Raw genomic sequence first — 25,249 nt, 5'->3', positions numbered from 1 at the left:
TGCAGTACCAGGCTAGACTCAAGATGCACAAACACAGAGATAGTTTTTATTGTACAGCTTGTAGAGTTCACCAGAGGTGACAGTAGTGAGTAGATTCCTGCAGCAGCAATCTTGGGTCCTCGGCTGAGGAGACCCGTCCCACAATGGTGGTACAGGGAGCTCTGATACAGGTTTCCAATGAGGAGCTGTAGGTGAGACAGACTGGTAGATGTTAGATTACTCACACTCTTGTAGCTGTATTGGTGGAGTTCCCAGCAGGTAGAAGTAATAGTAGCAGGCACCAAGGTAGACAGCTCAGGCCCTTGAAGAGCGAGTACCTGGATATCGGATAGCCACCTGGAAGGAAGCATAGGGCCCCCGAGGAGCGGGTACCCAAGTTAGTAGAACCCCGGAAGGTAGAGAGAGCTTCCAGCAGCAGCAAGAAGCGGCAGAGCAGCTTAGACCGGACGAGTCCAATCCTTGCTAACTCAAAGTCAGTCAGCAAATGGGCAACCTAAATACCCGGATGTTGTGACGTCACTCGAGGGGGACGCCCCCGACGTTCGCGCCAACTTTGGAATAAAGATGTGGGTAGCGCACGCACGTGCACCCTAGGAGGCCCTCAGGTGAATCATGGCAAAATGCCTTGCCATAGCCGTTCCGGGGACGCCGGGGAGTGTGGCAAGCAGACGCGGCGGTCACCATTTTCCCGAGGCTGGTGGAGAAAGCAAATATTGAGGTGAGGCATGTGGGACGAAGCCGTCTGAGTGCGACGGCCGCAACAGTGACTTCGTGACCCCCAGTTGAGTTAGCCCTGAGAGTACATATCGACTACAAGAAGAAGGTGACACCTGCCTGCATACATGGGGATCAGCAACGGTACCCAACCAGTCATTTTGTACTGACGACTCTGGCGGAGCAAGCCAGTATAGAAGTGGGAATACTTCCTGAGCTCCCATACCCCGTTATTCTGGTGCATGATTATTCCCAGTTTGTGGAGCCAGCTTGGCAGCTTACAACTAATTTGGCCAACTCAAATTACAATGAGACATCTTTTTGTCACTTATGTGAGCCCATGGGCTGTGACGTGGTTGACACAGCATAGTAGGTGAATCCACTAGGCCCATGCTGACAGCTGGTAGACACACCTTTACTGGGACTGGAGCTGGAACGTCACCTTTACCAGCTCCATTCCCCACAGTTTGAGCCCTTGGATTGCAAGGGCTGGCAGGGCTTAGGCGAGTGCCTCATCAGGGTTGGCAGCACATAGGCATGGTCGAAGTCCAGGTCAAGGTTAGGGGCAGGCAGCGAGAATCAGTATCCAGGTCCAAGTCAAGGTCAGGGCAGGCAAAAGTCCAGAGGAATAGCCGGAGTCTGTAGCAGAGTTCAGAACAAGGCAGCAGGCAAGAGAGTAATCAGTATCGGTAGTAGAGGTCAGAACCATGAATCAGGCCAAGACAGACAAGGCAGGGCGGTCAAGGCAAGTTAACAGAAAGGCAGTGCAAGACAGGAACAAGACAAGGAGGTATGACAGGGCAACAAGGCAATGCAGAACAGCAGGACTGGACATGACATCAAGGCAAAGCAGGGCAACAAGGCACAGAGAGGTAGCAATATGCAGTGCAAGGCAGGAGGACCTGTTGCTGAGGCTTTGAATTCCTGCACAGTTGTTCCTTAAGTCACCCAGGCTGGCTGACATCATAGGTGAGCACCAGAGGACAGTTTCTGCCATGGGAGCCTCTAAAATGCATCATGTGGCATGCACGCACACACCTAGAAGGTCCAGGGCAGGAACAATATGGCAGTGTCCTACCTGCATCAGCGTCAGAGGAGCATGGTGTCGGGAAGGGGCCAGCAGCATCCCATGGTGTGTGCAGCTGGATGCAGAGTGATCCTGCAGCCAGCCAAACATTACTGTCTTCTGGAAGCTTCTCCACTGGAAGATGAGAAATACCTAAGGGAGCCAAAGAGACTCAGATCATGAAGACAATGCCAAAGAAGAAAACCCAATAGGGCTCAATATTTAGACATTGCTATAGCAAAGGTACACTAAAGACAAAAGGAAAAGTGGCATGCTTGACTGGGAAAAAGCATGCCAGGGACTTCACTGCCAGGTGACATGAAAACAGAGGGAACTGTGGACGTTCCAGGAACCCGTAACTGATTCCCCAGGAAAGGAAGTGGGAGAGTAACCCTGGAAAAGGTATTTGAACCCCACTTAAAATTGGGTTCCTTGAGTATGGCTGGAGCCACATACAGATGCTAGAGGGGAAGGTACCCTCTGGCTTAGGGATCCCTTCTCTGACCCTACCCTTTATTGAGAAAAGGAATAGTCAGTCCCAGATAAGGGTGGGAAAGGAAAATAGGAACAACAGTTCCACTTCCCCGGGAGACAGCCCAGGTAGAGGCAAGTGCTCAAACTGACCAGTCAAGCTGAGGGTGAGGGTATGTAAATGTTAAGACTCCCTTAAAAGTCCTGGATCAGGCACTTAGCCAGATCCACCAGGGAATCCTGGTGGTAAGGTATTTCCTTTAGGGAGAGGAATAAAGGCTTAGGACTATGGAGGAATAGAGGGCTTGGGGAGAGGAGAAAGCAGTTCCTGCTATGTCTATCCTAACCATGAGTGCTTTAATGTTTGAATTATGCTGCTGAGGTAAGCTGCCTGCTTTTGTTATTATTTTCTGTACTGTAGATAAAGCACTTCTCTATGAAGAAAAGGTTGGAGTCCAGAATCTGCTGTTCTCCAGCCCTCCTGAAGCTTAAGACCACTTATATGGTCTCACACTGGGCATCTATATGTAACCCCTGGGCTGTGATCCTCACTTAAAGAGTCCAAGGCCACTCAACTTTCAAGGGTTTAAGATGTCCTCACCTCTCATACCTTCCATAAGCCTCACTCTCTTCTAGGATTCTCTGTCGGGAAGATTACTTTCCAAAGACCTGGGTGTTTTCTATCAGTCTCCGAAGGGATCAAGTAACAAGCATGCTAGTTCCAACATAACTTTACTGATAGTTCATATCAAAGTAAAATGAATGACAAATTAGAAATCCTGTACTTCTGGGCTAACTTGCACAGTTGTTATAGTTGTAAACAAAAGTCTGTATATGAACTTGGGTTCAAGTAAGTTTCTTGATTATAAATGCAGAAGTTGCATTGGGAGGGACAAAAATAGACTGCACGGGTCTTCAAAGCAATGTTACATGTAATCTTTAAATAACTGTTGCTGTGAGATACATATACCATTGCTTTGAAGACCCGCGCAGTCTATTTTTGTCCCTCCCAATGCAGACTCTGTGCTGGGGGACCGATGCTGCTATTCTTGTGAATGAACTATGATTTGTCATTTTTGAATGGTTATTATGACTGCCTGCCTGCCTGACTTAATGAACACTAATAAATGTATTCTTTATTAAGGCATTCTTGTCTGCAGATGAATTTAAGTTTTCATTAAGCACACTTCTTCCTTGTGGATTTAACCTTGGTGTGTGTTTGGGTCCTTTTTCACTGCTTCACTGGTCTATAACCTGAAGGGCGCTATAATTCTCCTGGTGTAGAAGGAAAGATGTTGCTTGTTGCTACTGTTGGGCCATGCTGCTAATTCTGACAGGGACATGCTGCCTTAGTAGAAGAAATGGCTCAGCCCAGCCTGAATTAGCAGCATCAACAAGGGGGCTTTAGCAGGAGTCGTGATGAGGCCTAGCCAGAATTAGCAGTGTGATTGGCAGGGCCTAAGGAGAAGAAGCAGCACAGCCTGCCCTGCAGAAAGAAGCACAAAATCAAAGCTGAGTCGGCTCCCATGGCCCAAAGAAGGCCACCCTGTTGGCTGTGGGGGTTGAAAGCGGAGACTGCTGCTGCTTCAAGAGGGAGGAAAACTGAAAGAAGGACTATGTGTGTGTGTGTGTGAGTGAGGATGTGAGAAACAGCATGTGTGTAAGCATGTGTACAAATGTCAGAGAGAGCAGGGGAGTGTGTGAATGTGAGAGAGAGGGCACATGTGTGTGAGTCGGAGATTTATGTATGTGTAAGAGAGTGCATGTTTGTGTGAGAGTGTGTGTGTCTGTGTGTGTGAGAATGTGTGTGAAAGAGAGCATGCATGTGTGTGTGTATGTGTGTCTGTGACAGCATATGTATGTGAGAGAGAGAGTGTGGGTGTGGGTATGTGTGAGTGTGTGTGAGAGAGAGAGAGAGAGACAGACTACTTAACCTCCACTTGTGCACTACTGTTAAACTTGTGGAAAGAAGAGGGTATGGATGTACTATAGGAGAGCAGAGCAGAAGCTATCAGTTACAGCTAAGTCACTGCTATAAAAGGCATGGTATCCCGAATAGTCATTAGATGGCATAATGAATGAAAAAATGCTTGTGTATTGAGTAAAATGTTTGAAGAGCATTTAACAGACTATAAAGGAAATGTCTCCTTTAAAAAGGATGAGGAGAGAGAGGTCCTGTAAAGGAAGTGCTCCACAGTATAAAATTCGGAATTCAAGATTTGGTGGGAGGGAACCCACTTTGAGAGTGGGGTGCCCCAGAATGCCTTTCCAATGGGAGAGGGCTATGAAAAGGCATTCCCCCCTCCAGAGGAAAGGCCTGAGGCTGGAAGATATTTTCTCTCATGGGGAAATAACCCAAGGGACTCGTTCAGGGTCCCAGTAAAGGAGAAATGGGGAAGGTCTGACCGGCAGTGGAAGACCAGAGAAAGGGGTGTTTGAGTAGAGTCTTGGATTTGGGAGAAAACCCTTACCAAGGTTTGAAGAAATACTGCTGGAGCTGTCCTGAGAAGAGAGGAGACTCCAGGGTGGTAATAGGAGTGTATCTGTATGTCTGGAGAAAATATTAAGGTACATCAGTAAGAGAAATTGTTTTGTGGTTATCTTAAGGGATGGCATGGAGTAATGGGAGAAGAGATACTGGTAACATTGTATGTAAAACTGTTGCAGAAGTTAAAGTTGAGAATGGCAAAATGAATCAATCTATTACGTTTGAAACTGTTGATGTTACCACCTGACAGTAGAAACTTGTGAACCTCTGAAACCCAAATGGATATTCTAAATTCAATTGTAATCTCTGTCGATAACCCCAGAAAATAAGTTTCCTTTGTACAAAGCTGTTGCTAGCCTATGGCCGACATGGCCTTGGCCATAGGCGCCAGCTACCGGTTGGGGGGGATGCCACTGCTCCCTCCCACTGAGCCTGAAGAGGCATTTCCCCACTACCTGATACAGGCCTTACTCTTACGAACTTAGCGCGGGGGAAGAGAAGAGCAGCTGCGCCTATTCATGTGGCCCTTCTCCTTTCAGGGCCCTCCTTAAAGGCAGTGGGGGGAGAGGGCAAATCCAGACAAATCTGCACTAACACTGCCATCCAGCTCATATGTAGCCTACATGGTCCCCGCCCCCACCCCCTCCGTCCATGGAGCAGTGGGCCTTAAAAATAAGCGTTTGTAGTGAGGAGCAGGGTGGCTGCGGGACCGCCAAATGCAATGGCCTCCTTTCAGTTCCCCTCTAGCAGTGAGAAGCATGGCCGTGCGCTGCAGGAAGCAGTGGCCTCCTCCTCTTTCCCCCCAGTGAGGGGCAGCATGGCTGAAGGGCTGCTAGAAATATCGGGCCCCCCCCCCCCCCCCGGCCTTCTTCCAGCCTGGCAGCAGTCAAGAGCAGCACAGCCGAGGGGCCACAAGAATCATCGGCCTCCATTCTCCTCCCACCTCCCTCACCACAGTAAGGAGCATCGCAGCCATAGGCCTGAAGAAGACCCCCCCCCCCCCCCCACTCAGGAACAGAAGCAACACTGCTTGGAGTCTAGAACAATCTGGTAGACCATGGTAGCTGAAGAAAGAGGCGGCGGCTGCTGCTGCTGCCCCCTGTGCATTTACAGGAGATACAAGTGAAAGAGCATATGTTTCTGTATATATGATTGAGAGAGAGCGAACAAGTGTATGTGTGTGTGTGTGTGTGTGATTCAGAGAGAGGGTGAATGAGCATGTGTGTATGATTGAGAGAGAGCACAAACAAGCATGTCTATGTTTGTCATAGAGATAACAAACAAGTGTGTGTGTATGACAGGAGAGCATGAACAAGTGTGTGTGTGTGTATGAGTGAGAGAGAGCAAACAAGCATGCGTGTGTATATATGATAGAGACAGCATATGTGTGTGAATATGATTGAGGTAGCAAACGAGCGTGTATGTGTATGATTTGAGAGAGAGCACAAACAAACATATATGTGTTTGATAGAGAGAGAGAGCGTGTGAACAAGCATATGTGTACGATTGCGAGAGCAAATGAACTTATCTGTGTATGACAGACTGAGTGAGTGTGTGTGTGTGTGTGTGTGTGTGTATGTGTGATGATTAAGAGAGAGAGAGCAAATGAACATGTGTGTGTATGTGAATGATTGAGCATGTGAGAAAGAGAGAGAATAATTGTGTTCAACAATCTCCTCCCCCCTTCCCTCTCCCTGCTATTCGATGACAATCTCAAGGCATTTGGAAATCAAAAGTTCCCAGGTATGAGAAGCAGGGGAATTTTTCTTATCCTTATTCATTACAATTCTTGGATGTTATTTGAGGCATCTGCTGTTTTGAAATATTTTATGGGCATTTGGAAAAGTTTTTTATACGAGTTTTTAATTATTGGATATTTTGTCAGCTGTTTTGAAATATTTATTCTTTTTATTAGCATGATTGTACTATTATGATTGATGTTTTATATTTTCTGATGTTATTGATTGATGTTTTATGAGGAATGGTGATGTTTCTATTTTTCTATTGTTGCACTACATACATAGTATGTCTTGCTTCAGTTTTCAGTTCAGTTTTTCTCTGTATTGTTTCTATGTTTTCCTAATAGAAGGAGTACTGGTATTTCTGGTTCTGGTATAATATTTGCAGTTTTGCCTTTCATGGATTACAAACTGGTTAAAAGACAGGAAACAGAGAGTAGGCTTAAATGGTCAATTTTCTCAGTGGAAAAGAGTAAACAGTGGAGTGCCTCAGGGATCTGTACTTGGACCGGTACTTTTCAATATATATATAAATGATTTGGAAAGGAATACGACGAGTGAGGTTATCAAATTTGCGGATGATACAAAATTATTCAGAGTAATTAAATCACAAGCGGATTGTGATACATTACAGGAGGATCTTGCAAGACTGGAAGTTTGGACATCCAAATGGCAGATGAAATTTAATGTGGACAAGTGCAAGGTATTGCATATAGGGAAAAATAACCCTTGCTGTAGTTACACGATGTTAGGTTCCATATTAGGAGCAACCACCCAGGAAAAAGATCTAGGCATTGTTAGGGTTTTGAGGTATTGGAGTGGATTCTTGGGTACTGCAGTGATGGCCACTCCCACGGGAAGGAGCCCCATGAGGAACTGCAGTACTAGGCTAGACTCAATACACGGAAACACAGTGAATTCGTATTTATTATACAGCTTGGTGGTACTGCCCAGGGGTGGCAGCAGTGAGGTAACCCAGTAGGTAGTCCAGGGGTCCTTGGGAGAGGAGACCAGTCCCACGTTCGTGTAGATGGTAAGCAGCGCAGAGTGGAAGAGAGAGCCCGGAAGTAGACACCCAGCGCTGAAGCTGTAGATGACAAAAGCTGAGAAAGTTAAGTTACTCACTGAAGGAGACAGCTGTATTGATGAAAATCCTGGCAGGCAGAAATAGTAGAGCTGTAGGCACCAAGGTAGAGAGGGCAGGCCCTCGAAGAGCGAGTACCCGGTATCCCAGATAGGTACCTGAAAGAAAGCACAAGGGCCCTCAAGGAGCGGATACCCAGGTTAGAGTTGACCCCCAAAGGGTAGAGAGATTCCAGCGGCAGCTGGGAGCGGCACAGCAGCTTAGACTGGTACGAGACAAGTCCTTGCTAACTCGATTTGTTAGCAAACGAAGCGAAGGCTAAATACCCAGATGGCATGCCGTCACTCAGAGGGGAAGCCCCTGAGGTTCTCGCCATGACGTAGATAAAGAAGTGGGTGGCATGTGCACGCGCACCCTAATAGGCCCTCAGGAAATCCATGGCAAACACCGTCGCTATTGTCGTTCTGGAGACGCCGGAGAGAGCGGCATGAAGACGCGGCAGCAGCCATCTACCCAAGGCTTGAGGAGAGAGAATGAAGAAAGGTGAGGGTCAGAGGTCGAAGCCGTCTGAGACTGGCTGTCGCAACAGGCATCATAGTGGATAATACTTTAAAATCGTCTACTCAGTGTGCTGCAACAGTCAAAAAAGCAAACAGAATGTTAGGAATTATTAGGAAGGGAATGGTTAATAAAACGGAAAATGTCATAATGCCTCTGTATCGCTCCATGGTGAGACCGCACCTTGAATACTGTGTACAATTCTGGTCGCTGCATCTCAAAAAGATATAGTTGCGATGGAGAAGATACAGAGAAGGGCAAGCAAAATGATAAAGGGGATGGAACAGCTCCCCTATGAGGAAAAGTGAAGAGGTTAGGGCTGTTCAGCTTGGAGAAGAGACGGCTGAGGGGAGATATGATAGAGGTCTTTAAGATCATGAGAGGCTTTAACGAGTAGATGTGAATCGGTTATTTACACTTTCGAATAATAGAAGGACTGGGGGCATTCCATGAAGTTAGCAAGTAGCACATTTAGACTAATCAGAGAAAATTCTTTTTCACTCAACGCACAACAAAGCTCTGGAATTTGTTGCCAGAAGATGTGCTTAGTGCACTTAGTGTAGCTGGGTTCAAAAAACGTTTGGATAAGTTCTTGGAGGAGAAGTCCATTAACGGTTATTAATCAAGTTTACTTAGGGAATAGCCACTGCTATTAATTGCATCAGTAGCATGGGATCTTCTTAGTGTTTGGGTAATTGCCAGGTTCTTGTGGCCTGGTTTGGCCTCTGTTGGAAACAGGATGCTGGGCTTGATGGACCCTTGGTCTGACCCAGCATGGCAATTTCTTATGTTCTTATGTTGTCAATGTTTGAGTGCGGGCAGTTAGTACTGTTTTGGTATGGAAGGTTTACTATATGGTAATTTTAATTCCATTTACTTATGGCTTTCTGAGGGCCATGCTCATACCCAACATGCATTACTCTAGGGCTAGAGACCTTTGTTTTCAGGTTTTATTTTATTTTTCCCAGGAATTTATCAATATTTATTATAAGAACAACAATATTTACCCACATAAATGATGAGTCATTTTTCCCCATTTTTGTTCTTTGGGGTAATAAATATTGATTAATTCCTAGGAAAAATAAAAACTGAAAATGAAGGTGCTTACATAGGCTTAATGCCATACTGGTTCTAAGTGACTTTTTTTTTTTTTTTGCAGTGTTTTCTGGTTGGCACCACAGCAGTACATGTAAATATAATTTTTAGTTTCTATTTCTTTGGTGTTGCATGAGATGGGGCATCTGGCTTCTTGGGATTTCCACTTCAGTTTTTGTGGGCATATTTCTAATTTGTGGTCACTTATTCTGTATTTGTTGAGGGTCTGTGGTTGACATCATGACTTAGAAGCACACACTCCTTATTGCTTAACTGGGGATGAATAGGTTTTTAGTTGTATGGGTTGAGCGGTTTATTATCTGTAATTTGATGGACTATTTATGTTGTTTTATGTATTAATGGATTAGTTGTTGTACTATTCTTCAAATATTTGAAGAATTGAGTAACACATTGTTAATTATATATATAAGGTACAGATTACTAATCAACTGGATAAAGGTTAATACTCAGTTCTATTAGAGGTTAAGGACTGCATTCATACAGACTGAAGGGTCATATGTTTGCAACCGAGGACACATAGATTATAAATAAAAAAAATAAGAATAGTGTTTTTTTTAATAAAATTAATCTAGGGTTGTCCCGGTGACCCAGTTGCTAAGTACCTGTGCACTGCCATGCAGAAGATGTTTGGTTTGATCGTGGGGTCAGATCTTCTGCTCCTTGGGTTGGCCAAGTCTGGGGATGTTGCAGAGGCCATATTCACAGCCCTCAGGAAGGAAGGAGCCATGAACATTGCCTAAGGTGGACACCTGGTAGTTGGATTGGGGGCCCAAGATTGCAGGGATCTGATCATTGTCTAAAGATGACACCTAGTGGTTGGATTGGGGGACAAGAATTGCAGGGATCCAAGGGGAGTCGGTGCACGGCCCCCAGCCTAGGACTGCCACAATGACTTGAATAAATATAAGTTGGGAGGGGATATAAAATAAGGGGGAAAAAAATCCTGGTAATTGTAAATAAAGTCTCATGGCTCCAGGATCTCCTTAGTGGATCCGACTGCGCTGGAAGCCCAAAGGAGCAGGACGAAATCACAAAGTAAAAAATAAAAATTAAAGCCTTGTTGTATGTCATGTATGTTCAGGGTGAGAGCGTACTTTATCACTTGGCCATAGGTCACAAATGGCCTGGCTATGGCTCTGCTTTTGTTGAATATATCTTTACAGTGAATCCTTACTTATTGGGTTTCTGGGGACCAAAGGGGGTTCACAGAGATGGGGCCTGTGCTGTGGGGTCCCCTGTCCAGCTGAGGAAAAAGAAAATCCCACCTTGCCTCTGGGCCTGAACCACTACACCAGGGCACCAGGGCTTCCCAAACCTGTCCTGGGGACCCCACAGCCAGTCGGGTTTTCAGGATATCCACAATGTATATGCATGAGATACATTTGCATACCATGGAGACTCAGCATATGCACATTTATCTCATGTATATTAATTGTGGATATCCTGAAAACCCGACTGGCTGGGGGGTCCCCAGGACAGGTTTGGGAAGCCCTGCACTACACCATCTGCTTGACCCAAATTGTTGTTTAAACTGATTGAGAGACTGGAACTTGGCCCAATCAGATGCCAGATCCTCTCATATTTCATGTGTTCTTCCAGGAAGGGGAAAACCTGGTCTTACCCCGCTGCATGCAGGGACTTGTAGTTTTGATTTCTATATTGAATTCTCTAAGACAGCAAAAATACAAGCCCCTGCATGCAGTGGGGGTAAAACCAGAACTGGATCATCATGTCTTGAAAGTGTGGAGCCAGTTAGCAATCCTAGTAGCAATGAAGGCATCGCTACCCGAGCAAGGAGGGATATAGTACATGTAAGTGAAATAACTGCTCAAAACCTAGACTTCTACACTTTCTAATATGTCAGTGCCATGAGGAGCCATTTGTTAGTACAACGTTCAGTGGTGTATGATGCTCATGGAAGATTTTTATTTTGGGCCCATCAAAAATCACAATGTTCTAGTTCTTTCTGATCAGTTATCAGCAGGGATGGTAACTTTCAAACTGGTGCAAAGGTGCATATTTGTGTGCATAGTCGGCCCGCACCCAGGGCCGTGGCCATTTTATAACATACGCGCGCATGATGTAAAATAGTCTGGCCGTGTGCACGTGTGCCAAATTGGATGTGAGCGTGCACATATGCACGCAAATCCCACTTCTACCAGGTAAATTGGAGGAATTTTAAAAGAGGCACGCATCCACGCCATTCCCAGTTTACCGGTTTGTCTACCAGTTCGCCCAGTTAACCGATAGGTCTTCCCACCCTCCCCCTCCCCATTTGATAGCCTACACTCCCCCCGTTACCCCCCAGACCCTTTGAACCCCTCTGAAATGGCTCGATCCTTTTATTTTCTAGCTTCCATCATCCATAGCAGATGTAAAGTTACGTGGCAGGGGCCTCTTTGTGCGCTGGGGAGCAGAAGTATTTACACGCACGTCTCTGGTTCCCGTCCCGAAATGCCCGTGACCCTCCCAGGCCATGACCACGCCCCGCCCCCTTTTTGAGAACTTTGGAGATGTGCACGCTGCAGGAGATACAAACGTATCCGGGCAGCTTTAAAAATCTCCTTGGCACAGGCGAGCCCGGCTTATTCGTGCATCCCCTAATTAATGCGCGTGCCGGGCTTCTAAAATTCCCCTTACAATGTCTAGTAAAGAGTGCATTATCAATAGGGTACCTCACTTCAAATGAAGATGCATTTTTCAGCCCACATTAATCCAACTGATTTTCAAACTTTTGAACATTGTGTAAAGGCCCACATTCTCGTAACACACAGAATGAAATAATCCATGACACCCCTTTAGGTGTCAATAGTTTCAGCCAGCAGAGGGTATACAGAGCCCCTGTGGTAAATTCCAGACTTCTCCATGAAAGAGGGACTGAGAGTTGCTGCTATTGCCTCTGTGGGGATGCCAAAAGAATCTAGAGGCCCCTGGAAGATTCAGCACAAACAACCTGACCCTCCCTGACCTTCTGTACAGGATCCTCTTACCATCTGCAGCCCTGAGCAACAGGGCTAGCACTAGGAGAGCTACCTGTAATCCAGTGGATCAGACCCACCGGTACCTTGAACTACTCTTCCATGGGATCTGTGAGCAAGCTAGATCAGAAGAAATGCATTCCCGATCAACCTTTAATCACCCTTCAGTGAGAAAGGCGTGACAAACCCTTTGTTTTGGCATGATGACCAGGCAGTAACACACTGCTGGAACCTACCCAAGTGGGCTGGAAACCACTTCTGCCCCAAACAAAATGAGACCCCTTGTGTCCGATGTTCTGCTACCCAAAAGTGAAATGAAACCCTTTGGGAAGAAGAGCAAGGAATACTGATAGTAAATAGACTGCTTCTGCTGCTAAAAATACCTACATACTGTCTACCTCAAGTAAAAGAAGTATTTGGGAGCACCCAGTCCATTGTAGTTTGTTTTACTTGTGATACCAACTGGAGTGTTTCCCCATTCATGGACCTGAGAGACAATTCCCTTTCCCAGTAGACAAGAACTCTTGCACCTGTCTCATATTAAAGAATGAGCCAAGGCTATAATTGTCTTTGAAGATCAATTTGCTACGTGGTTAAAAGTATAGGCATTTGCTTAAGTGATGTTGAATGACAGTTCAATGTACATGCGCTGGTGGCATTCCTACTACATGTGTGCATTTTCAAAAGTAAAAATATGCATATGTAGTTTCCAACCATGTCCACAAATCTGTCCCTGGAATGCCACTCCTACGTGGCTAAAAGTAAGTGCATAGTTTTAGATGACTGAAAATCCACTTTCAGCTGATCTAACCGCGTAACTCCTTACATGATGTACATAGATCCCAACTAAGCCTTTGAAAATTTACCCCTAAATATTTTGGGTTACATTATTTTCTTTCTCAAAATAAAATAAAATATTGTTGAGAAGATTATCTTAGGAGGAGGGCACATAGTCCATTTTTGAGCATGGACACGATTGATAATGCATAGAACTGTTCTGGGTCTCAGACTGACACTCTACAGAGGGTTTGGTATAGGTCATATTGGCCTGAATATGTTACTATAAAAAAAATGTTCTTTGAACATTTTCCATGTCCACAAACTTTGTCTTATAATTGTGGCTATAGACCGCCAGTGCCATCACCTATCTCTCTCACACTTTGCTCAGTGGCCCGAACCAACCAGGACCGGCCAGCAGGCAAATGAAGCCAGTAGCCCCACATTTCTCTAATCTGCTTCTCCTGCCAGCAGACCTTTTTTTTTTTGCCTGGTTTTCACAGATCAACTATTTGAATTGCACGCTTAATCCAGCTGTTGAAATTTAGGATGCACCATTGCAGTTCAAATAGCTGGTGTTTTGAATTGTGCAATAGGGAAAGATTTTGGCAGGAGGAGAAAGAGGTTAGAGAAGCTTTGGGCTTCCGGCTCCATTTTCCTACCAGCTGGATTGGGTCAGACCAGGGCTAAGGAGAGGAGGCGTGGAGGGATAGCCAAGAGGTTTGCGCCGTGCTGGGCCATGGGCCTCACTTTCCTACCAGCCAGGCCTGATCGGGCAGTGTCACATGGTTAGGGGGTGGGAAGAGAGAGGCGATTGTGGTGGTGAGATGGGGGGGGGGGGGGGGGGGGCAGGGACTCTGGGGCTAGGTGGGGGAGTGCAGGTATTTGGTGACTGGATGGGATGTGAAGTGAGGAAGAAGGAGGGGGATGGAGGATTGAGTGGGAACTGAGTAGGAACTTGAGCGGGTGGAGGAGCGAGGGAGGGACAGGAATTGGATCAGCAGGGGAGATGGCTGCTATTGGCTGCAAGGGGGGGCTTTCTTGTATTCGCGACGGCCTTATATTCAGAACAGTTAAACCCTAACTAAAAGATCTACTAGGAAAGCAGGAAATCCCTTGTGAAGTAAAGCTATAAAATCTCTAATCAAGTAAATAAAGGCACCATGAAACATCTTGAATGAATTTCCTAGTCCTATTGTCAGAGATATCCTTTAGTAGGCCAGAAAAGAGAGAGAGGGAGAGAGAACAGGAAGGTTATTGAAGATCCCTTCCTGTATAACACATAGTAATCCGCATCTATTGTGAACTCGGAGCACTAAAAGTTCAGTTTTGTTTAAAAACATAATGTGTTGTAGGGAAAGTATTTTAATCTAATTTAATATCAATACTTAAAAATTTATAATAATCTGCAAAATTAAAAGTACTACCATTTTGTAAACCATTAATTTAGTTTAGGTATACCGTGCTGCACAAATCTGACAATTGAATATACATTTTATATATACAGGGCCTTCATTTTCAGCTTTTATTTTATTTTTCCTACGAATTTATCAGGATTTATTACAGCGAGAGCAAAAATGATACCTACCTGGAAAAATGAGTGATTTCTTTTCCACTGATTTCTCCCTTTGTTGTAATAAACATTGATAAATTCCTGGGAAATATAAAATTTAAACTGAAAACAAAGGTGCCTATCTATCTATATCCATCTATATCTATATTTATTTATATGTCTGGCATTAAGTAAAATGTACTGAACATAAGAAACTTCTTATAATTTGCTTTGGATACAGATGAATGTGCTATATGTGAAAGTATTAATATTTTTTCATTGAAAAGAGTGAGCAGACTTGCATTGTCCACTTAGTTGCTCTTTAGAAATTAGTTTGATGCATTGTAAATAAGATTTTAATTTATAAGAACATAAGTACATAAGAAATTGTCATGCTGGGTCAGACCAAGGGTCCATCATGCCCAGCATCCTGTTTCCAACAGAGGCCAAACCAGGCCACAATAACCTGGCAATTACCCAAACACTAAGAAGATCCCATGCTACTGATGCAATTAATAGCAGTGGCTATTTCCTAAGTAAACTTGATTAATAGCAGTTAATGGACTTCTCCTCCAAGAACTTATCCAAACCTTTTTTGAACCCAGCTACACTAACTGCACTAACCACATCCTCTGGCAACAAATTCCAGAGCTTTATTGTGCGTTGACTGAAAAATAATTTTCTCCGATTAGTCTTAAATGTGCTACTTGCTAACTTCATGGAGTGCCCCCTAGTCCTTCTATTATTCGAAAGTGTAAATAACCGATTCACATCTACTCGTTCAAGACCTCTCATGATCTTAAAGAGATTAACCAGTGTACTGTAAATAAAAGTCTTATGCATAAATCACAGGGATGGTAATTTTCAAACTGGTGCATGTGCGCACATTTCTGCGCATAAGACGGCCTGCGCCACTGTACTCAGCCATTTCATAACATATGTACATACGTGCGCGCACGTATGAATTTTCAGTGGGCGTGCGCATGTGCACACAAATCCCTCTTCTACCACATAAAAATTAGGGGATATTAAAAGGGGCGCATGCTGACGCCATTCCCAGTTTATCCCCAGTTCGCCCAGTAGGTCCTCTAGCCCCCCTTCATTCCCCCCAGTTAACCCCGACCCTTAAAACCCCACAGATCTGCCTATTTATCTTTAAATTTTAACTTACCCAGCATCCATTGCAGAAATAAAGTTACGCAGAGGGGGCCTCTGAACGCGCTGGGTCACATATTTATGCGCACATCTTAGGTTCATGCCCCAATACGCCTATGCCCCACCTAGACTACATCCACATCTCACCCCTGTTTGAAAACGTTCGAGATGTGTGCGCTGTGGGAGATAGGCACGTATCTCAGCGGCTTTGAAAATCCACTTTGCACATACAAGCCCAACTTGTTTGCGCATCCTCTAATTAATGTGTACGTCAGGCTTTTAAAATTCACCTCTAATAGTCTAGTTTCCAACTGGCAAAGTGGTACTATGGCCTTTGGGGACTGACATTTGCCCTAAATTCTGTTAATTTTGTGTTATATTCACTTTTAACCGTGCAGTTTTCACTTTACCTGGCCTCTGCAAGCAGTGTTGCTGATTTTTCTGAAGTATGGATGCCCACCAAAATTCATCGTGACTTTTTCTTGCTCCATGACAATATGAGGTGAATTTTAAAAGCCCAACATGCACATTAATTAGGAGATGAGCGAAGAAGTCGGGCTCGCACGTGCCAAATGGATTTTAAAAGCCGCTGAGATACACATATATCTCCCGCAGCATGTGCATCTTGACAGCTTTAAAAAATGGGGTGGGGCGTGGGGTGATCTGGGCGGGGCATGCACATTTCGGGGTGTGAACCTAAGTTGTGCGCTTCCTGATGTGATCCGGGATGCCCCGAGGCCCCCTGCCACATAACTGTACTTCTGCTATGGATGCTGTGTAAGTTAAAATTTAAAGATAAACAGGGTCGAATCTAACTGACGGGAGTGAAGGCTATCAAACCTGTTACGGTCCTGGGCCGTGCCCCGGTCCCTCCACCTACCTCGGGGGCGGCCCGGGCCGTTTCGGGACGTCTTCGGGCCTGCAGGCCCTCCAGCGCATCTCTCCCTCCTCGGGAGAGACGCCGACGGCTTGGCACGGCTGGCCCCGCCCCCTGACGCGCGCGCGCGAGGAGGAGCTCCCCTTAAAGGGGCCAGCGCGGGAAAATCCTGTCTGCAGCTGTGGATGACGTCAGACGCCTTTAGGGTATAAGTACCCTGCATCTACTTCACTCCAGTGCCTTGCAACAAGGTTCCTGGAGTTGGTGTGTTCTTGCTGCGTTCTTGGTTTGTACTTCGTCCCGCTTCTGCCTTCCCTCCGCTGTTGATTCTTCTGGACTCTGACCCGTGGACTGGCTTTGGATCGCTCTCTGGCTCCGACCTCTGGACTGGCTGCGGACCACTCTCTGGATACCGACCCCTGGACTGGCTGCGGACCGTTCTTGGGCTCCGACTCCTGGACCGACTTCTGGATTACCTACGACCTGCTGGAGGCGCCAGCCATCCGGAACCTCGACCTGCAGGAGGCGCCTGCATCCGGACCACCCTCACCTTCAGGAAGTCGCCTAAGTCCCAGCGGCTGTGTCCCTACGGGCTCCTCCTGGGGGGACTTCGGCTTCCAGGATGAATCTCCTAAGTCCCAGTGGCTGGACTCCTAAGGGCTCCTCCCGGGGGAGTGCCGGTCTCCAGGGTGAAGAGTCTTCTACCGCTCAGGTCCAACACCGTCCATCCATCCAGTGGGGATTTAGTCCTTGGTCGCACAGGACTTCACCATAGACCAGTGTGTCAGCCAGCACCGAGCTTCCGAACCGCCTCCTGGTTGGGACATTCGCTGTGGACCTCTACAGCACTCCATCTTCTGTTCCAACCAGCCCAAGGGTCCACGAACGTAACAAAACCAGGAGGTGGATCTATCTCTTAACTGGGAGAACTGGTAACAAACTGGTAAAACTGGGAATGGAGTCAGCGCACATACTTTTTAAAATCCCCTGATTTATGTGGCAGAAGCAGGATTTGCATGCCCACTTAAAATTCGGCGCACATGTGCATGTGGCCAGGCTATTTTATAATGTGCACATGTGTGCACGTATGTTATAAAATGGCCGTGTACCTGGGCAGCTGCTGACAAATGTGTGCACGCACGCCGGTTTCAAAGTTCCCATCCCTGCGAGCAGTGGCTCTCAGTAATGGATCCATCAGAGACCCCCCTCCCCTTGAGGCTTATAAAGGAGTAAAATAAGACTGAGTTACCATCCCAATACTCTTCACGATATTCCTTATTACGATGCTACATCAGACCATTAGCAAGCCACCAGTCAGCGTGGAGCTAAATTATCGATAAGCTGTTTAACATCAGCCAACTCTGATCCAGAGCCAAGGCTGCCCTAGCTTCAGGCATCGAGCTGCAGTATGTTTTGGATGCTGTAGTGTGTGTGTTCGTCCTGAAGTGGATCTTCAGGCAAATACTGATGCCCCTACCAGTGTAAGCGAGAAAATGAGACCGATGCGTAACTCTCAGAAGACTTAAGGTCCTCTGTCAACAAAATTTCAATGAACCAACCCCAGCTTTGACAATTCATGTTCAAGATGTCACTCTGGAGAATGTGGTACCTCTGAAGCCATCTCTCACAGAAAGCTGACAATGGATACTTTTCCCAATAGGGAAAAAGGGGTGGCACTGGGGATGGGAGCGGGGTCAGCCCAGTAAGGTATACTTAAGAACATTAGAACATGCCATACTGGGTCAGACCAAGGGTCCATCAAGCCCAGCATCCTGTCTCCAACAGTGGCCAACCCAAGCCATAAGAACCTGGAAAAATGCTGACTGCTGCTGCTACCACCATACATCGTGCCGTGAAATAGCAACATGGAGAATGGGGACATGGATCCCGACACCTCTCGCATGCTAAGCGAGCGCTCTACCACTTGAGCTAATTCCCCTACTTAGGGAAGTTTATTTCTTGCAGGCCCCTCCTGGGAAAGAAGAGTCAAAAGGGAAATTCAATGGGGAATTTCCGGGAGAGTCTGAAAATTGTCCTGCAAATGTGCAAGTGCACACAGAAAATCTCTGCTCTGGACTAGCTTGACCCAAAAGGGCATCCCTTAACCTGGATCTCCTTCCCAGCAGCAAAGCATGATTTAAAATGGTTCAGTAGTCTGGAGAAATTCCCATCCTCTTCCTCCATTCCTGGTACACTGAAATCTGAAAAATGTATGTCTTTTAACCAAATAAAATATTTTGAAATTAAATGCCTTTTGTAGCATTGTAGAATTTGTTACATTCACATTATGTTGTGCCAGTCTATATTTAAGTCTATGTATTTTATTTTTTTTACCAGCCTGTTAATGAGATCTTGCAGCACTGCTGCTTTTTGAGCTGTGGAAGAGCTTTTTGAACAGCTTAAATACAAGCCTTCTGGGTCTTAATGACAGCCTTTCTAGGTATAAATACAATTTTAACTTCATTAAATACAAATTTGTTGGTTTAAAGCGCTGCTAAATCTGTATTTGATCTTTATTTCTTTCAACGTGCAGAGAGCATCCTGGGTACATTCATGCAGCATGCATTCCTGATGACTGCGTGGCAATTGTAGTGCAAAAAAAAAACCCAAAACAACAGCTCTAAGGATTAAGTGCACAAAGATACTGGAACATACTTAACATTCAATCTGAGTTCTCTGTAAACCAACCAGAGTGAAATATTTGGGCGTGCTTCAGTGACGTCAGTCAGTGGCAAGCTAACAGTTAAAGCCCGCAGCCTGTCTGGTAGAAAAAAAAAAAAAGTCAGACTGGATAGAATGCGCAGGCCTTTCCTTTGCTGCTGCTTCTTCTTAATTAATCATACAGTGCTTCACAATTTAAATATGGAAATTGAAAGCCTTCCGCAATTATTAATGAGCCTCCAGGCAGTCCCAAAGCATTGCAGGACAAGCTGTGTCAGCCTGCAGAAAGCAGCATGGCATCCCCTTTCTGTGTGTGAAATTATGTGCACAAAAGCTCTTCCTTATCTGTGCTGGAACTAAATAAATAGGGGGAGGGGGGGGGAGCTTTTCTTTGCCAGGCTACTTGTACATGACTGTTTTGACTAAACCATTCCATGTTTATACTTTGCTCCGCGTACATAAATAATAATCATAACAACAACCCCCAGATACGTGCACCCATCGTAGCTCAGGGAATCTGTGCGCCGTTTTGACTGCGAATGATGGTTGTTGCAATCTTTTCTTTCTTTTCAGCTTTGCCCTTGACTGACACCGAGTTTGCGACAGGAGGCTCTTGCTTGGCGCGCTGCCAGTTTCTCAGCGATAGCACAGGGCAGGAGGGTAGAGAGAGAGAGAGAGAGAGAGAGAGAGAGAGAGAGAGAGAAGCGCTGACAACATGGCCGTTGTTTAGTCTCCGCTCTTAAAACCTTAATAGGAAGCAGCAATTCTCCAGTGTCATGGAGGCCTTGCCAGTGCGCATCTGCTGCCAGGGAAAACGAAAAGGTGATGGTTTCCCAGTATTAAAAGCTGCAATATCTTTTTTATATTTTTTTTCCTTGCATATAAAATCCTGATTATGTGAAAGGAAAAAAAAAATAAACGTGTGAATGATTGGATTTTTTTAAAGCAATTCAAAGAACTGTTTAACTAGAGGGAGGGAGGGAGGGAGGGAGTGCAGACTGTAGTAAAAGTGTAACCAGCACCCAGATGCAGTGTGTGTGTTGCATATTCATTAGTGCTTTGAGTTGTAACTGCTTCCCTGAGTGGTTGCAGTAAGACTATATTGCATAGGATGATTCTAGCATTGAGAGATTGTAATTAATGTAGCTGCGCTGTTTTGAAGGGCATTCCTATAGAATATTAGGAAAACGATCATCATTTTCGTGACAGATTAAGCTTTTTTTTTTTTTTTGGAATGAGATCGATATGGCTGCTGTTTTGTGGTTTTGGGTTTTTTTTTTCCTTTTTCTCTGAATAGCGTGTGGTTTAACTTGTGGAAGGGGGGGGGGGGGCGGTTAGGGAACAAAATCCAGGGTTTCTACCAGATTGTTGTAAGCTGGAGGTGAACTGCTTCAGAGGTTCGTCCTTGGATTTCCAAATGAAATAAACTGGGAGCTAAGAATATGATTTTAGCTTTAGTGGAAACAAGTGAGCAGGGAGATGGTGTTATTATAAACAGCACCGAAAAATGGTAGGAGAATCATGTTTAGTTTTGAATGCATGGCACACTGCCAGGCTCTGCTGCCTTTTTTTTAAGTTAGCAGAGGTTGGAGGAAGGGCCAGACTGAGGCGTGGCAAAGTACTGTCAAGGAAAAAGCTCTGCAAATTGCTGTTCTCAGCTTTTTTTTTTTTTCTTTTGAAAAAAGGCAGTGCTTCCTCTTGAGGCTATTAAAAATGATGTAGAATTTAACCATCTACTGCCTTGCACCCTTCTCCCAAACATTGAAATAATAAGAATTTTTGAAGAACATTTAGAAGAGTGTTACTGTACCAGGATATACTGCTTCTAAAAATTAATATTTTAAAAGTGGTTTGTTTGGAGGAGAAGAGAAAAGAGATGAAATGCCAGTGCAATGAGAAATATTCCTGCCACTCTGTATTTGGAGCTTGAGAGCAATGTTAAATTTGTCTTTAAAAAAGATCATGTAGTTAAATGTTGAGCATTTCGATATAAAAGGAAAATGCAGCAAATATATTATTTTAGGAATGTAAAAAAAAAAAAAAAAAGTAGACCATAAATGGTTCTGACTCATTTTAACTATGATTATACTTAAACCCTTGTTAATTTAGGGTTTTTATTCAATTTTGTAATATTGCATATAAGCAAACTCTGTGCACTAAAGGCCTGATTTACTGTGCTTGTTTTCCATAGACCCAGAATAGGAAAAATGCCTTTTTGAATCAGGCCCTAAGTAGGATTTCTGGAACTGGGCTTATTTAAACTGGATTGATTTGAAGATGTCATTAATCTACAAAAATTATAGACTTACATTGACTATCAAAACCAAAATTTAAGTAGACGATTGTCTTTATTGGAGAACATTAATTGCATACATCATTGACAATTTATGATAATTAACAAATGACACAACTTGGAAAGAACTGTTCCATTAATAATGTTTCTCTGAATAGTGTGCATACTTTTCACAATGACAAATGGATTTTGAAAACTACAGATATAATTGCAATAAATCTGTAGGTTTTTTTTTAAAGCTGTTGACACCCTGGAAGATGGCAGGAATCAGAGAGATACAGCAACCTACCACAAATTATGTTAACTGCCTTAGTGCTGTCCCTTTTCTAACACAACCATTCATATATGAGCAGCATCAGAACCGCCAGTATATAAAAGAGGTCTTAAAGTGATGCAGAGCAAAGGCCTCAGAGCCACAGAAACCTCGCTCACATTTATTTAAAAGGCTTATAAATAGATAAAGACCAAGATCAAAATCTTTCAAAATGATTGCAAAGTGCAGATTGCATGAAGAGAGGCTGGGCCCATTCCAAAATCTCCATGTTCTCTTAGGAACCTATGTGCTTTCTCAAGTGGTATGGGTTGTTTTTTTTTTTGTGTACATTAGCTAAATCTTCCAAAGCACGTCTCTTTCTGGTCATCACTCAGACATAACTGGGTGACTGCAGCATTAGATGAACAAAATAACTGTTAATAAAAAGGATGGACATCTACAAAAGAAAATAGTTGTAAAGTGAGTGAAGCAAGGAAGGAAAAACAGAATGCAGAAAAAATCATGCAAGCTTAAAAAGGAAAATTATAATGGATTTTTTTTAGTCTGGCAGTCATATCATTACTATGTTCAGCCTAAATGTTTCAGCACATTTCTGTACTCCATAAAATACAGTTAAATTGTTCATTGCACATTTGAAGCATAAACCTTGTCTTAAAAAGCTGTCTTTGCTAAACAAACCTTTTAAGTTTTATTGTCTTGAGATGTATTGCCATGCTTGCATTTCAGGGCGTTCAGCATCTGCTTTGCAGTGGGACTCATACCAGTTTTGCCATTCTGTGGTTCTGAAAAACAATCCTAGCCTGTCACCCATCTTGGACAACACTTGTCCCTGGGCCACTCTTCTGAGAGAAGAAACACTTTCTCCCCTGGTTTTCACTTGGCTTTGTACAATTTCTCAATAAGTTTGCTTCAGAACATGCCAGGAGTAGCATAATGAGGCGGTTAGTCACAGTGTGGCTGCAGCGCTGGGAGAAAATAGTACATGAACCATGGGCTATGTTGTCAGAGAGATAGTCCTTGTGACCCAAGGCAGCCAAATCCTTAGTTGGCATCTCAGGCAGTGTTTAGACACTGAAGTCTGTGTTTGTCTCTTTCATCTGTCTCTCCCCCACCCCCCACCCCCCACCTAACTTGTTACTATATGTGCAGAATGTGTTTTTCAAGGTACTTTTTGGACTAGTTTTTGTTTTTTTTTAATTAACCCTTATGTTTACTGCCACTTATTTCTCAATTAGTTTTCAGACAATTAAAAATAAAATCTCAGCCCAAAGGCAACAAAAATATCCCTAGAAAGAGATTATATGGTGAGCCTGAGCACACGAGGTATAATATGCATCATTTGGAGAAAAAGAGTCAAATATGCACTGTTAATCAAAGTTTGAAGGAGTTATTTCCATTGGTTCTAATAAGGCAAAGTAAATTGACAACTCTGAAGGGCACTATAAACAAGTATGAGAAATAGAAGACTGAATATTACCAGTCTTTAGTTGTTTTGCATATTGTAAAGTAACACTGCTGTATGTTCTTTGAAGCTGTCAAGGTGATACTAATGAAGTATTGATCACTTATCATGCTGCTACATTAAGGAGAAAAAAACTATACTTTTGAATTGGAAAATTCTAGAAGTTTCTGAGGTTCCAAATCCATTCCAAAGATTTTGTGATTGTGAGCATTTTGGTTTATATTGGTACATATTATAGGTAATCCTGGAAATTAAATTTAGCAAGATCTGTATGTGAAAAGCACTCAGAGATTACAGTGCTGTTTTATGTATCCTTTTCAGTCAAGAAAGCTGCAATAATAAGGCTTCTGTTACATCATTCTTTTCATTAACCTCCTCCGCATGCATACGCTGTATATATACTTTTGTGCTCTAATAAATTCTGTAGATTTATTAGTTCATATTTCATTTTAACTAGTAGCTGCTAAAATCAATGGAAGACCCTGATAAAGCAGACAGATTTGTGTTTTCATTTTGTAATGCAGACAAATATAGCAGGGCTTGCAGCTGATTTTTCAGGATGCCCCATGCAGTCAGTTATTTCGAAATTATTTGGAATTACTTTCTCATTTCAGTGGTGTTGTAGTGCATTATCTGATCTTATTTTTCTTAAAAGCATATGCATTTGATATTGAAGTATCCGATGTGAGAAATATTTGCCAATGAAAACATTCATTAGGATAAGACGTATGGTGTCCCACCCATTTTAGAAGTTCTTATCTGATAAATGTTTTAAAAACGAGTAGTGAAGTAGTTTCGGGTGAAAAGAAATACTGAGATGAGATAAGTAAAATTGGGGGTTATTTATTTATTTTTCTTTATCCAGGCTATTCTCTTTAAAAACAAGGACATTAAATATGGATTCAGATTTCTACACGAGGTTAGCCTTCATTTCTCTTTTATTTTTTACTTTAATAATGTTCTTCTTGTTTGGATTTTAAAAGTGTGATACTGAGAATCAAAACAGGAATGAGTGAAAACTGTTACATGGGAAATACAAAGCTCAGTTAACCCACACAATAGCAATATTGCAAAAGACTGCAGCATAAATATGGCCATTTTTACTGATGCTGAAATAGAAAGGAATACCAGTTGCAATGATTTCCATGAAAGAAAAAAATATATATATTTTTTTTTTATTTTAATTGTAATTTGTTTTAAGATGTTGTATAGGGTGCCATTTATAAACTGGAAATAAGAACATCTATTTTTGGAGTTTTTGAAACATACTGTGAGAGCACCTTTGCCTACCTACCTACAGCTCCTTTAATACATGAATATTATTAATTAGTACTCAGAAAGAAAGGAGCTTAAAAAATATTTTTTAGATTGAACTATGAAAGCTGGAAAAGGATTTTTTTGGGGGGGGGGGTGGGATTTACTATTTACATGTTAAGTAACTTTCTTTCCAAAAGAAAAATCTATACACAGTGTTCAATGATATAATTAGAAGTAATACTAAAGCAGGCTGCAAACATTTCCGTTTCTTATTTTTACAAAAAATGCCCTTATTTAGTTCTAGGCTTTTTCTGTACCATATTTGGATGTAGGCTAAATTTTAGAGCTGGTGATCATTGGAATAAGACTTCTCTATATCTGTCTTTATGTAATCTGTGCAGAAATACACACACAGGAGCACTCTGAACCTTTGAATTTTGTTCTGCATATATATTGCACATTCTGTCTTAGATATGATTATATCTTTATCACTAGGCTCTTTCAGACACTGTGGTTCTTCTGTATTAACGATGCTGCAGTTATATATTTTCTTATTTGACAGCTGAAAATTCTCGCAGGCACACAGTTTTACTCCCTGTAACAAGACATGTTTGAAGCTGAGTATTTTATTATATAAAGAAGTGTAAAGGCACAGAGAAATCTGGACTTCTGTGCATTTATTTGTTTTATTTAGTCGGTGTTAAAATGATAGTTTGTATTAGTTTAA

The 25,249-nt window shown here is 43.4% G+C and overlaps 2 long non-coding RNA genes across 13 annotated transcripts in view; both read right to left on the bottom strand.

The window, feature by feature from the left end:
• Positions 1-25,249, bottom strand: part of LOC115090657 — a 117,965-nt gene that overhangs the window by 62,385 nt on the left and 30,331 nt on the right. For 4 of the 12 annotated variants that reach the window (XR_003856456.1, XR_003856449.1, XR_003856455.1 and 1 more), the window contains 2 exons: positions 19,231-19,336; positions 1,793-1,933 (listed from right to left, as the gene is read on the bottom strand). The exons of 3 other annotated variants lie outside the window; for them this stretch is intronic. This is a non-coding gene — a long non-coding RNA (uncharacterized LOC115090657). The remainder of the gene's footprint in view (positions 1-1,792; positions 1,934-19,230; positions 19,337-25,249) is intronic. 5 more of the 12 variants (XR_003856450.1, XR_003856447.1, XR_003856453.1 and 2 more) reach the window with 2 other exon arrangements.
• LOC115090658 lies at positions 21,913-22,874 on the bottom strand. Its single transcript, XR_003856457.1, has 2 exons — positions 22,482-22,874; positions 21,913-22,239 (listed from the first exon to the last, which is right to left on the bottom strand). It is a non-coding gene; the product is annotated as an uncharacterized LOC115090658 (long non-coding RNA).

The sequence above is a fragment of the Rhinatrema bivittatum genome, chromosome 4, assembly GCF_901001135.1.
Source record: "Rhinatrema bivittatum chromosome 4, aRhiBiv1.1, whole genome shotgun sequence".
NCBI lineage: Eukaryota > Metazoa > Chordata > Amphibia > Gymnophiona > Rhinatrematidae > Rhinatrema > Rhinatrema bivittatum.
The sequence above is the reverse complement of the archived record's forward strand: the minus strand, read 5'-3'. Positions and strand labels throughout refer to the sequence as shown.